This window comes from Rhinopithecus roxellana, chromosome 10 (assembly GCF_007565055.1).
Source record: "Rhinopithecus roxellana isolate Shanxi Qingling chromosome 10, ASM756505v1, whole genome shotgun sequence".
NCBI lineage: Eukaryota > Metazoa > Chordata > Mammalia > Primates > Cercopithecidae > Rhinopithecus > Rhinopithecus roxellana.
The window spans coordinates 74,624,386-74,639,561 of record NC_044558.1 but is presented as its reverse complement, the minus strand read 5'-3'; the positions used below and the strand labels follow the sequence as shown (position 1 = coordinate 74,639,561).

Sequence of the window (15,176 nt, the reverse complement as noted above, 5' to 3'; positions counted from 1 at the left end):
TTAGTTTTTCTATTTCTTTTTGTGTTTTGGAAATTTGTGTCATCAGGAATTTTGTCCATTTCTTCTAAGTGCGCTCTTTTAATTATAATAATGGAGAGTTGGGTCTTCTTCTCCCCCAGGTGAGTCTAGCTATAAAAGTTGCCTAAGCCAACTTTTAATACTTGTACCAGAAGAATCTTGTCTGTGATAAAAAGTGTCATCAAATGCTGTTTGCTTAAAGTAGAACTAGTCTGTCCTTTGAAAATAGCTAGGAATATATAATTTTGTATGCTATAATTCTTGGAAGCCAAGAAATCCAGTACTTTAATCACTCATTCACGTATAATATATGAAATATAAAGTGTACCCATTTTATGTGTAAGCCAATGAGTTTTGACAATGTGTAAATCCATGTAACCACTACCACAGACAAGAGAGTAAACATTTCCATAACATCAAAAAGTTCCTTCATGCCCAACTCTAATCAATAACTGAGCTATTTCTGGTCAACAGAGATTGGTTTTGCTTTTCTAGAATTTTATATAAATACTTGTACAGTATACATTGTTTTGTATCTGGCTTTTTTGCCCAACACAATGTTTCTGAAATCGTACCAGGTTATTGGACATATCAGTAATTCATTCTATCTATCTGGGTGGTATTTAATGATATGGGTGTATCATAATTTGTGTATCCACTCACCTGTTGAAGTAACATCTAGGTAATTTCCAATTTTGTCCATTATGAATAAGGCTGCTATAAACGATTGTGTACAAATATTTGCTGGACACACTTTATTTCGCCTGACTAAATGTGTCATAGTTGAATTACTGGGTTGTATGGGAAGGATATGATTAACTTCAGAAGAAACCTCCAAACTAACTTCTGAAGTGTTTGTACCAATTTACATTCCCATTAACATGATGCTTCACAACCTCGCCAACACTTAATATTTCGTCTTTTTCATTTTAGCTGGTGTGCTGTAGCATGTCAATATAATTTTTTTGCATTTCTCTAATGATTAATAATGTTGAACATTATGTCTATGTGCTTATTTGCCATCTTTTTATAGTCTTTTGTAACTTGTCTGTTCAAATCTTTTGGCCTTTTTGAAAGGTTGCTTTTTTTGTCTTATTTTTAAGTTGTAAGAATTCTTTATTCATAAGTCCTTTGTTAGATATACTTATTGCAAATAATACTTCTGGTCTGTGGCTTGGGCTTTGTATTCTCTTAACAATGTCTTTCAAAGAGTAGATCATTTTAATTTTAATAAATTCCAATATATCAATTTTTTCTTTTGTTGTGTGTGCTTTTTGTGTCCTATCTACTTGCTTACCCTGATGTCACAAAGATTTCCTCCTGTTTCCTTATAAATGTTTCATGATTTTAGCTTTTACTATTAGGTCTATGATGTATATTGAGTTTTGTTTGTTTGTTTGTTTAGGGTGTTAAGAACTGAGGTGCATTCCCTCTACCTTCTCCCACAGTGTAGACAGCCAACTGCATTAGGACCATTTGTTGAAAAGACTATTCTTTCCCCATTGGATTAATTTGGTCTTTTTATGGAAAATCAATTGGCCATGCATATATGGATCTATTTCTCGACTCTCTTCTGATCCTTTGTTGTTTATGTCTATTTTACCAACATCACATTGTCTGGATTACTGTAACTTTATAGTAAGTCTTGAAATCAGATAGGGAATGTCTTTCTTTTTCAGGAATGTTTTGGCCACTCCAGTTCTTTTGCATTTCTATATAAATTTCAGAACCAGCTTGTCATTTTTTACAGAATTGTTTATAGGGATTATGATTAGAATTGAGTTGATCTATAGATTAATTTAAAAGGAACTGACATCTTAACATATTGAGACTTCTTATCCATGAGTGTGATCTCTTCAGTTAGATCTTCTTTAATTTCACTCAGTAACATTTTATAGTGTTCAGTGTAGTGATCCTGTTATTTCTTGCTAAATTTATCTTTAAGAATTTCATGTTTTGATGATATAATTAGCCTTTAAAATATTTCATTTGCCAATTGTTAGTAATAGAAGTAAAATATATTTGTCTACATTAACCTTTTTTGAGACCTTGCTACATTCATTTATTCTCATAGCATTTTATAAAAATAATGCCATCTGAAAATAGAGTATATCTTCCTTTTCAAACTACATGCCTTTTCTTGCCTTATTACACTGGCTAGGACCTCCAGGAAAATGTCATGTAGAAGTGTTAAGAGTAGACATTCTCACCTGGTTTTCGATTTTAGAGGGAAAATAGTATTTTGCTATTAAGCATAATATAAGCTGTAGGTTTTTAAGAGATGTTGTGTATCAGGTCGAGGACGTTTCCTTTCATTACAAGCCTTCTGAAAGTTTTTTTTTTCATGAATGGATTTGGAATTCCATCAATTTATTTTCTGTATGTATTAAGATAGCCTTATTATTTTTCTCTTTTCTTCTATTAATATAATGAATTACACCAATTGAATACAGATATTAAATCAACCACACATTCCTTTATATTGCTGGATTCAGTTTGAGAATTTTTCTGTCTGTATACAAGGGAGATACTGTGATGTTCATCTATAGTTTTTCTTTCTTGTAGTTTCTGGGTAGATTTGGTAATGAAGATAAAACCAACCTTGTAAAATGAGTTGGGAAATTTCCCCCACTCTGCTCTTTTCTTGAAAGAGTTTATATAGGATTGCCATTATTTCTTCTTTAAATATCTGGTGTAATTCACCAATGCCGTTTTCTTTGTGGGGAGATTTTTTTTTTTTTTTTTTTTTTTTTTTTTTTTTTGAGACGGAGTCTCGCTCTGTCACCCAGGCTGGAGTGCAGTGGCCAGATCTCAGCTCACTGCAAGCTCCGCTTCCCGGGTTCACGCCATTCTCCTGCCTCAGCCTCCCGAGTAGCTGGGACTACAGGCGCCGCCACCTCGCCCGGCTAGTTTTTTTTTCTGTATTTTTAGTAGAGACGGGGTTTCACCGTGTTCAGGATGGTCTCGATCTCCTGATCTCGTGATCCGCCCGTCTCGGCCTCCCAAAGTGCTGGGATTACAGGCTTGAGCCACCGCGCCCGGCCTGTGGGGAGATTTTTAATACAAATTTGATTTTTTAAATAGATGATTTAGTTTTCCCATTTGTTTTGGAAATATGTGTAAACAGGAATTTTGTCCATTTATTTGAAGTGCTCTCTTTTAATTATAATAATAGAAAGTTGGGTCTCCTTTTATTCCTAAACGAGTCCAGCTATGACTTATCTACTTTATTGATCTCTTCAAGAAATCACCTTTTGATTTCATTTACTTCATCTATTGCTTTTACATTTTCTATTTCATTGATTTTCTACTACCATTATTTCTTTCCTTCTAATTACTTTGGGTTTTAGTTGCTCTTCATTTTTTAGCTTCATAATTGTAAGCTTAGGTAATTGATTTTAAACCTCTTAAAATTTTCTAATATACTTATTTTAATGTATAAGTTTGCTGTTAAGTATTGCTTTAGCTGCCCCCTGACGTTCTCGATATGTTATAATTTCATTTTCATTGACTTCAAAATATTTTCTAATTACCATGTGATGCTGTTTTTTCAGCATGGGTTATTTAGAAATGTATTGCTTAATATCCAACTAGTTAGTAATTTTTGTGAAAACTTTTTTTTTTTTTTTTTTTTTACTGATTTCTAAGAAGATCTATTATTAGAGGAATTTACATTTAAGAATTTTATGTCTTGATGAATTGGCCACTTTATTATAAACCATCCTTCTTAATCTCTGATAATATTCCTTAATCTGGAGTCTTTGTCAAATATTAACAAAACCACTCCAGCTTTATATGATTAGTGTTAATATAGTATGTCTGTTTCCATCCCCATTTTTCTAGACAGCAGACAGCTGCATTTGTTTTCATGTCTAGTTGGACAACTTTGTCTTTTATTGGAGTTTCTAAAGAATTTATTTTAACATAGTTTACGAATAAAGTTGGTTTAAATCTCTAATTTGTTTCTTTTATAGTTATCTCATCTCACTGTTGTTACTTGTCTTAGTCTGTTTAAGCTGCTATAACAGAATACCACAGACTGGGTGGCTTTTACACAAAGAAATTTCCCAGGGTTTTGGAGGCTGGGAAGTCCAAGATCAAGGCACAAGAAGATTTGGTGTCTGGTGAGGGCCTGCTTCCTGGTTCATAGCCATCTTTTATCTGTGCCCTCACATGGTGGAAGGGAAGAGGGAATCTATCTGGGGTCCTTTTGATAAAGATATTTATCCCATTTATGATGGCTCCACCCTCATGACCTAATCACCTCCCAAAGGCCCCACCTCCAGATATCCTCACATTGGGACTAATTTCTTTTTTCTTCTTTCTTCTTTCTTTTCTTTCTTTCTTCTTTCTTTCTTCTTTCTTTCTCCTTCCTTCTTTCCTTCCTTCCTTCCTTCCTTCCTTCCTTCCTTCCTTCCTTCCTTCCTTCCTTCCTTCCTTTCGACTAATTTCTTCCTTCCTCCCTCCCTCCCTCCCTCCCTTCCTCCCTTCCTTCCTTTCTCTTTCTCTCTCTCTCTCCCTCTCTCTCTCTTTCTGAGGGATGCTTGCTCTGTTGCTTAGGCTGGAGTGCAGTGGTGCAATCTCAGCTCACAGCAACCTCCACCTACGAAATTCAAGCGATTCTCCTGCCTCAGCCTCCCAAAGCTAGGATTACAGGCACCCACTGCTACGCCTGGTTAATTTGTATATTTTTAGTAGAGACAGGGATTCGCCATGTTGGCCACGCTGGTCTCGAACTCCTGGCCTCAAGTGATCCACCTGCCTCAGCCTCCCAAAGTGTTGGGATTACGGGCGTGAGCCATGGCACCCGGTGGGTTCTAATTTCAACATATGACTTTAGGGGGTGGGGGGACAAATATTTAGTTTGTAGGTTTTTTTTTTTTTTTTCCAAGAGGGAGTCTCACTCTGTCACCCAGGCTGGAGTGCAATGATGTGATCTCCCTGCAACCTCTGCATCCTGGGTGCAAGTAATTCTCCGGTCTCAGCCTCCCAAGTAGCAGATACTACAGGTGCCTGCCATCATGCCTAGCTAATTTTTTTTTTTTTTTTTTAGTAGACATGGGATTTCACCATGTTGGTCAGGCTGGTCTCAAACTCCTGGCCTCAAGTGATCCGCCTACCTTGGCCTCCCAATGTGTTGGGATTACAGGCATGACCCACTGTGCCTGGCCTATAGTATTACTTTTGCCCTCCCTTTAAAACTTCTTTTATTGGATTAATTAGGTATTTTTTTTGCATTCCATTTTATCTATTCTATTTGCTTCTTAGCTATCTTAAAAATACTTTTTTTTTTTTAATCTAGGTCAGCATTTATTTTGACATACATCAAAATTTTATTTTATTACAAATATTTTCAAATATATTCAAAAGTAGAGAGAATAGTATAATTAACTGGATGTACCCATAACAAACTTTCAACAACTATAAACATATGGCCAATCACATTTCATCTAAATTGCCACTTACTCCACCTCTCTTGGGTTACTTTGAAACAAATTTCAGATCCATATTTCATCTGTTACTCTTTCAGTATGTATCTCTGCAAGGACTTAAAAAATATATAACAGTATGATTACTGCACCTGAAAAATTAACAATAATTTCTTAAGAACATCAAACAGCCAATCACTGTTCACACTTCCCTGGTTGTCTTTAAATGATTTTTTTTTTCTCAGTTCATTTGAATCGATTCAGATAAGGCCCATTCCTTGCCAACTGTCTGTTTTTATTGGAGTAGTGGGGGTTGAAGAAGCTTCAGGAAGACTTAAAACACTGCTGCAGCCACTACCATCTACAAATCTCAATGTAATTTCCACTTGATTTAAAATTTAAAATAGTAATTAAAAAGATGTAATTGGGAATATTAACTAAACAGAACCCCTACACAGGCATTTTAAAATTGGAGTTTCCATTTTATGCTAAAGAATGTCATTCTTGGAAACTGTCTGAAATCTACACAGTCACATCTTGGATAACTCCACATTTCGAAAGTTTCAATCTTGGACAATTTCCAGTATGAGTGATTTCCTATATTACTTCATCTATATCGTATTGCCAAATTCTGTAAAGCTATAATCAAATCTTTCAAGAGGAGGAAAACTGCTCTGAGTATTCTCTTCACTTTTGCCCATACTCTTTTCTTTCTTTGTGCTAATTAAGAATTAAATTAATTTAAAATGTGAGGTCTGGGGACAGTACTTCAAAACATTAATCAACCATTCTGATGTAGATTGTACTGCTGGAATTTTAATGTCATTGCTTTACCTCCCTAGGAAATGAGCTATAGATGTAGACAGCAAGTGTAATAGCTTAGGAGGAATAAGCTTATGAAAGAAACTTAATGTATTATGTATTCATAATTTCCTCTTTGTACTGTTTTCAAAAACTAGCCTAAACTTTTTCGAAATAGAAAGTAAAGAGAAAACATCTACTCCTTTAAGAACAACACAAGAAGGCTTTAGCTGATCTTTATTGTATCAAATAACACACTGGCTCATTAAAATTAAATCAAAATTCTGATAATGCTAAACACTGTTATAACTGTATACAATTTAACAAAAGTTAACAGATAAAAGTTCTTAAAACTGAAGAATGCTTTGGTAGGAAAAAAAAGAAGTCCTCTTTTATGGTAAAATACTCGCATACTTAAGAACGAAAAAAAAAAAAACATTTTAAAGAGAGGAAAAACACAAATTGCTGTCAGTTACTAAATTTGGTTATCTTATACAATTATGTCTGCTATCCCTGCATGTACAAATCCTATCTATCTTTCAAGGCCTAGCTCAACACTACTAAGAAAGAAATTTTAAATTTCACATTTGCCAATTAGATATGCATTATCAATCACTTTATCCACTTAGGTAAAGCAGAAAGATATGATAGATTGTGGAGGTGAGATTTTTAATTTCGTCTCTAAAAAATTAAATCAAGTTTACGAATTCTTCTCACATTTTTTTTTCATTTGACTTTCTCAGTGATCTTGGATGTAAGCAAGATCTAGTGTTATTACTTTTTCTATTTTAAAGATCCACAAACTACGGATTAGACAAGTAAAATAAATGACCCAAGGCCATCTCCTGGTCAGTTACTGAGTCCAGACACAAATCAAAGTCGTTGGATTTCAGGAAGTGTTCTCTTTATGTTATACCAAAGCTAAGCTGCCCATTGATTTTAGACTTTCTGAAAGAAACTTCCTGAATCCCATATGCCCAAATATGAGTCAAAAATAGAAAAAGAGAAAATAGAATAAAGCAGAGAATATTGTGAGCTGTATTGGATATGGTGATGGTCTGGCCTTTATTGCTAACTACTGTCATTTCTACTCCAAGTTTTTCAAACAGACTGATCTTCTCCACATGATATAAAATCATCTGGAAGAATAAAACGAACAGGTTCTTTGTCGAAACAGCTACGGGACTGGTGGGCTGTAGCAGTCTTTCTTTTCACCTATTACTGTCCTTTCACTAATATTCACAAGCACTGAGAGATTTCTATGCATCCAGGCATAATGTCTGGCAGCGAGAACAACATTATCCCAACTTTGCCCTTGAGAAGTTTCTGGTTTGGGGGACACGAAGAGGCAAACAGGGATAAAAATAACCATAATGCAAAATTATTGCTTATAGAAAAAGCACTGGAAAGCAGTTCTACTAAAGGGCATGTAGGGAAAAATAGAGCATTTGAAGCAATAGCTGAAAAGTATCTCAGTATATGCTGGCTACAATGACATAATTCCGACATTCCCAGTCTGGAAAAAACAAATAAATGTTGTTTTAGTTGTTAAGTTATAGCACAGTACAATATTCTGTAAAAGAGATCCAATTGTCAAATAAATATAACCAGATAGAACTGGAAAAGTAGTGTGTTAATGTTTCAGAGCCAGTGACATTATGAAGTCATAGATTTCTGAAATATTTTCTGTTCTGAGTATACATTTTGTTCAAGAAATTCAATTAGGTATTCAAGTCTTATTCAATTAGTTATTCTCTAGACTTAAACAGTGTCCACCAAATCCTAACGGTAACATTTAAATTGATGAGGCACATAATATGTCCTGGGTTGATAGTGAGCTGAGGTCTGAAACAGTTTCAACGAGAGTTTGCCTATTCCTTTTTAAGTTTTGTGAACTTGGGGTTTGTTTCTGGGTTGGATCTACGCTTGTTATGATTCTCAAATTAGCACATGTACTGATGTGCTACAGAAAAAAATAGCACATTCCTTCTACAAGCAAAAATGTTCTTTTCTCACTGATGGGGTGAAGGATGAGATGAGATGAAAGGCTGTAGGTTGGGTTGCCTAGAAAAATCAAGGATAAGTAATACACGAATTACATTAGTAAGCTGGACATGAGTGTATTTTAGGGTATAAAGGAAAATTCACTTAATTTTTTAAAATAAAACACTAGGATGAAAAACCAACAAATAAGCCTGTCCTTTCATGGGTCTCCTTTGGTTATGCTGCAAGAAGCTCTCCTTCATCCTTAGTTCTTGGCAATAAGCTGGGGAAAAGCAATGCTCTACTGAATTCAGAAGAATTCTAAACAATTGAAAGATTTTAAGAGTTTGAAAGTCTTTAATAAAAATGCCTAGAAAAACAGATATTTTTAGCTTTTTACATCCTATATACTGGGTATGCTTCATTATTTCCTTTTATCTTGGGCAAATGTATTATTCTATTGTGGGTTGAATCATTCCCACTTTCAGGATACCAAGAACCACAAATGCCTTCAAGGAAAAAAAAAAAAATAGGTAGGTGGTGAGTGACTGTATCCTTCTCTTTTCATAACAGCAGCACACAGAGAACATCTCATTCAACTTTTAAGTTGGAAGATAAAAGAAGAGTGAATAGTATTGGGAAAAAGTGTACTAATCTCTTTGAACATCTCTCACAGGAGTACTCAACAAATTCATTAGAAAGTCTCTTTTGAAAGACTCAGACTAGCTCATAACCAGTTCCAGGTTGCTCATTTTGGGGTGGTCCATGTGTGTGTGCTAGGATGGGATGCAGGAGGTCATTAGACAAGGTTACACTGCTGTTACAAGTCACAGGCAAATCCACAGCATGATCAGTTCCATTACTGTTTCCATTTAGGATGGGGTGTGCTGGCTTCTAGCTGTGGGTCATCTGCTCCACAGATTTGAGCTCTTAGTAACTTACATTGTATCAACTCCTTATTTAGTGCAGAGACATTTTCTTGCCTGAAATGAAACTTCTGCATCACAAAACATCAAACTTTCATAAAGGCCAGCTGAGAAAGACAACTTATGACGGCTAAGGGGTTTAGTGAAACAAAGATACAGAACCCTTCATCTATATTCACAAAAAAGTTAGTTGTACACAGTAGATCATAAAATTTAACTACTATTTCAGTTAGTAGTCATCTTAGTTTTTACATACTTTATATATATTTTAAAATATCTATAGCCAAAGTATGTAGATATCAAACAATCTATGAGAAAAACTCAAAGCTATCAGCCTTATCAGGATTTTGTCAGTGTACCTGGGGCAATTCTGCTTATTTCAAAGACAGTTCCTTGCCCAGCAAAGACAGATCCACAAATGAGAATACTCACTACAGAGAAGGCTATGGGTTCTTGTTTCCTGAACTGACTTCCAGGATACACATTCTTTGGGCTTGTCTAGGCCTGCCCTGTTTTTCTTTTTTTTTTTTTTTTTTTTTTTTTATTATACTTTAAGTTCTAGGGTACATGTGCATAACGTGCAGGTTTGTTACATATGTATACTTATGCCATGTTGGTGTGCTGCACCCATCAACTCGTCAGCACCCATCAATTCATCATTTATATCATGTATAACTCCCCAATGCAATCCCTCCCTCCTCCCCCCTCCCCCCTCCCCCTCCCCATGATAGACCCCAGTGTGTGATGTTCCCCTTCCCGAGTCCAAGTGATCTCATTGTTCAGTTCCCACCTACGAGTGAGAACATGCGGTGTTTGGTTTTCTCTTCTTGTGATAGTTTGCTAAGAATGATGGTTTCCAGCTGCATCCATGTCCCTACAAAGGACGCAAACTCATCCTTTTTTATGGCTGCATAGTATTCCATGGTGTATATGTGCCACATTTTCTTAATCCAGTCTGTCACAGATGGACATTTGGGTTGATTCCAAGTCTTTGCTATTGTGAATAGTGCCGCAATAAACATACGTGTGCATGTGTCTTTGTAGTAGACTAATTTATAATCCTTTGGGTATATACCCAGTAGTGGGATGCCTGGGTCATATGGTACATCTAGTTCTAGATCCTTGAGGAATTGCCATACTGTTTTCCATAATGGTTGAACTAGTTTACAATCCCACCAACAGTGTAAAAGTGTTCCTATTTCTCCACATCCTCTCCAACACCTGTTGTTTCCTGACTTCTTAATGATTGCCATTCTAGCTGGTGTGAGATGGTATCTGATTGTGGTTTTGATTTGCATTTCTCTGATGGCCAGTGATGATGAGCATTTTTTCATGTGTCTGTTGGCTGTATGAATGTCTTCTTTTGAGAAATGTCTGTTCATATCCTTTGCCCACTTTTTGATGGGGTTGTTTGTTTTTTTCTCGTATATCTGTTTTTCTTCATTCTATTTTGTCAGTTTCTCCTCTGCTTTGTCCTTTCAAGTAGTATCTCTTTATGGTAACACTTTCCAGCTCTTTAACTTCTACAAATGTTTCCTAATCTACCTCCTGCATTCTTGCACTGCCAGACAGCCCCCTTGGGCCACTCCTCTGACTCAGGTGACATCCCCAGGTGTGTGATCCCTCCTCTCAGTTATGCCTAATGTGTTGTGGCTTCCCATAGTCTGCCTCCCTCCTGGATCTGGACAGACAGAAACAATCACATAAAATTTCTTAGGCTTCATTGCCGTGGCACAAAATATGTTTCCTGGTTTCACTGTCTTGAAAAAGCTATCAAATATGCACAGAGCTCCTAAAAATCATCTGATTCCCCAAGTCATGTACACCTAACACTGAGGAGCTGATTTTTGAAACTTTCTGTGAAGTCACAGGAAAAAAATGAGTTGGGGGGAGGGGGAGAAGACATCAAATATTGATCTGTACCTTCTTAATTTCTATTTAAAGAAGCAAAGTAATAATAATCGAGAATTACTTGCAAAAATGTCCACTGCTACCAAGATATCAGATAGGATCTCTTACGAATCAATGAAGAACTTAAAATAGTATCTGAGTTAGCAGGGAAGATGATGCTCTGGGCAATTACTTTCTTTGTTTAACTCTAACTTTACAAGTAGCTAATTACATAAGTTTATAAGTTCTAATTATATAAGTAGCTTATGTGACATAGCCCAAGGTCAGCATGTATCTCTGCTTTGTAATCACCTTTGAAATTCTATTTCAAGTGTGTCTAACTGTCCTAGCTGATGTCACCCAAGTTTTTATAAATACCACGGTTTGGCATTCTATCTTAGGTTATACAGAAAGTTCTTAAAGTTTGTTAAACAATTAAGTAGGCAGAATAAATGTAGATGTTTCATATACCAATAACAACTACAGTTTGAAAGCACAGATGTAGAAAAGTTTCTACATAAAATATTGTTTTAAGTATAAAAATTGAAATGTAAAGTACTGACTTAACTCTGATCTGGCCCTTTCCTTCCCTGATTCTCCTGAGCAGAATTCTGACTGCCTGTTTCCTAAGCCAATTAATTAAAAAACAACATAGGTCTGCATAATCAAGTATTTCCCAAAAACTCAATGTTAAACCAAAGATGATTTTCCACTGTCAATCACAATTTTCAGACAACCGCTTACACCCCACAGAAGGGAAAACAGTATAGTTATATAATCAAGCAGGTTCCTATCTCTGAGGCTTCAGAAGTTTTGATGGTTGAAATGGTTTAGTAAATGGGTATTCATGCATCACACAGGCAGTCTCATTTTTAAGCCTTAAATGAAATTTTCATCAAGAATAATAAAGAATATATGATATATTTTTACGGGCCTAAAAATGTCACAAAATAAATTCATGGTTTACAAGTACTTTTATCATTTTGAGAATTTGTTTTCCTCATTTATGTCACAGAAAGTTAAAGTCACAGTTATAAGACCTTCAGCATTATTTTAAAATATATTAAGGTGTTAATACATAATCTTTAAATATTTACGGTCCATATCTTGTATCTGAAATACTCTGTCCCATAGTTTACTATAAACTTTTTTTTTTATCAAACCTTCTATTATTTGATGTTCCTAAAAGCCCAGGGTTGATTTCTAAAACTCACTCCAAATTTGCACATTCTACAATAAATTTTTCATTTACCTTTTCTCTCAAATGTCCATGACGCTAAGCAGTATACACTGTAAATACTTTTCTTTCTCTATGTCTTTGTAAAAGGAACATTCATTTCTTTAAAATAATTTTGAAGTATGTTTGTGTAAATATTACAATCTACCTCTTAGATTATAAATCTTAGGGAGTAATGTCTGAGTCTTTTTAATATGCTTTCAATTAAATGTGCTGGCTTTCTGAATACATCTGAAAGGATAAATGCTCCTTTCAATGCAGAGTAAAATAACAGACATTGCTCTAGCACAGAGTCAAAGCCAAATTCGGAACTATAAAGCACACTTGGGTGTTCACTGTGCAATAATACATTTTTAATAGCATGCAGCACAATGTCAAATTTCAATCCTATAAAATGACCACAGAAAAAACTCTTTATCTTTCCAGGTATAAATGCCATACCAATGTGAACAGAGTTTAAATTCTGTTATATAATCCAATCTACCAATAATTAAACCTAAGATTAATATTTATGAGCTTGTCCATGCAGAACAGCTCTAAATCCAATCTTTCCCTATAACTCATTTACCAAATAAATGACAACAAAAAGAAAAAAATGTGATTTTTGGAGGGTTCCAGGAAACGTGTCTCTGAAATGAAAATGAAGTGGGTTAATTCTTGAAACTATTTAAGAATAAAGTTCCTAGATAAAATAATCCAGCATTCATCCTAACAGAGGACAAGTCAAGTCGGAGTGAAGGGCACTAAGATGGATTTTTCTTAGAAATTCTGAGCACAGAGTTTCGTGTTATCAGTTTTCAGGTTGCCATTTTGGCAGTGTTTTGAAACTGTAGGAATTGTGATTGGTATTGGTTCATGAATGTCTATGCACATTCCAATACTAAAACATGGATTGCTATTGTACAAACTGTACAAGTTGTAAACCCAGATCACACGTAGTGGAAAACTATTTTGTTTATGTTATAAAACTAGCACTGAAACCAAGAGAGTAGGAAGGACCTGGATACCAAATGATGTGTACAGAGGCAGTGGTTCTTTGATTTGAATGGTCAAATTTTATTTCATATATGCTGTCCAGCAAAACACTTCCTGAGATTACTTGGATATCGAATGTTGCTCTTCTTTCTGTACCATAGCAGCATGTATAATATTCTGCTTAAATTTTTAAATATATATATATATATATATATATTTAAAACAACATTTAAAAATGCAAGCACCATTCTTCTATATCCCTTATATTACTATATTTCCAAATGTCCTGCTCTTTACTTGTTCTTTATAAAATTCTTTACAATTTCTTCTTCCTTCCTATATCAGAATTTTATCTCTTAAACCTAAAGCCACTTACATTGCCCCTACTTAAAAACCTTAACAACTCTCTACTTCCTATGGCAGTGTTCCCCAAACTCACAACATTTGGCAATGCCTTTCATAATTTTTTACCCTTTCTTTCATTGCCCTGTACTACTATTTGTTTAATAGTTTTCTTTACAGTTCCTTTTATAACTTAAAAAAAAAATTTTGTGCCCTTCCACAGTAGAATCCAGCTTATCTTGCTATATCAGTCAGAAGAGAATCAATTATGTCAGAGTAACAGAAGAGGTCAGATTGCAGTGGGATTTACAAACCCCAAGGTTAATGCATTGCTCACACCACATGTCTGCTTCAGGTCAGTTATGCTTCTGCTCCACATTTTCTTCGCCCTGTGACCAAATCTAATGGAACACTTTCTATTTTAGGATATGGCCAACTATACTGAAGAAGGAAAAGAAGACGTGGAAATCCTTGTTTAAAATTCCATGCCATAAAGCTTTGGTTCAGAAATGACAGGGATTGGTTCCACTCTAATTTCCTTGGCCAGAACAACTCATGTGGATAAGACTGAATGGGCCAGGGAAATACAATCCTTCCCTTCGGAGTGGCAGCAGATAGTCTGAACAATAATACAATCAATCAAAATCACACTTGCCAAGAATAGAAGATGGTTACATAAAAATGGAATGAAAAGAACATTATTAATTTCTAATTAGATAATGTTTCCTGCCCAAGTGTTAAAATCATGCTAGCCAACTGATTTTCTTCTTCACAGACTGAAAATATTTAACTCACTATGTGACACAATATCCTGTCCATGTCCAGGTATCACATAAAGCCATTCACCTAAAATCACTGGCAATATGATTCCCACACCTATAAAAATGTACCTTTTATAAAAAACAAATTAAAATCTCTAAATAAGGCTCTTTAACAATCTGATCTAAACTCATATTTCCTGTATTGGCACCAGCCATACATTTTCCTTTCTCTTGTTCTCATTACTTTCTCAACCCCCTTTTTAATAAATTTCAAGCTCCCCAGACTTCATCTCTGCTGTACACCTTCTGATGCTTAATTGCTCCAATGTTTGATGAACCAAGGTTCACCACTGAATGTAAGATAACAATCTTACATTCACCATACACATGGAATTCAAGCTTTGGCTTTTATCCTTATAATAAAAATCTTAGTCTTATTTAATCTTGTTTAGTGAGAAATAACTCACAGTCTACTTTTCAAAGGAAATATGAAGAAAAATTTTAAAAATGTAAAAGGAACATGGGTTGACTAGAAATATTAGCTTTTGACTAAAAATGAAAGGTAGTCAAATATACTATGAATATCACTACTTGGATAAAACTGTTTAAAAGTGTTTATTTATTATTACAATTAAATATCAACTAAGAAATTCAATAAATTAACATGGAGGAGGGAGATAAATTATTCAGAAGTGTTTTGGTCTTTTGATTTGTAGACTGTGCAACATAAATAGTATCAGAGTCTGCAACATAGTCACTAAATCCAAGGGAATCTAAGTTTCTGAACTTGAAAAAGTAATAGCCTAGAGGCATG

The 15,176-nt window shown here is 34.9% G+C and overlaps 1 protein-coding gene and 1 non-coding gene across 2 annotated transcripts in view; both read right to left on the bottom strand.

Annotated features, from left to right (window-relative positions):
• SLC2A13 (solute carrier family 2 member 13) overlaps window positions 1-15,176 on the bottom strand; it is a 400,273-nt gene that overhangs the window by 61,113 nt on the left and 323,984 nt on the right. The window lies entirely within an intron of this gene.
• LOC115900193 lies at window positions 12,491-12,627 on the bottom strand. Its single transcript, XR_004059863.1, has one exon. It is a non-coding gene; the product is annotated as a small nucleolar RNA SNORA22 (small nucleolar RNA).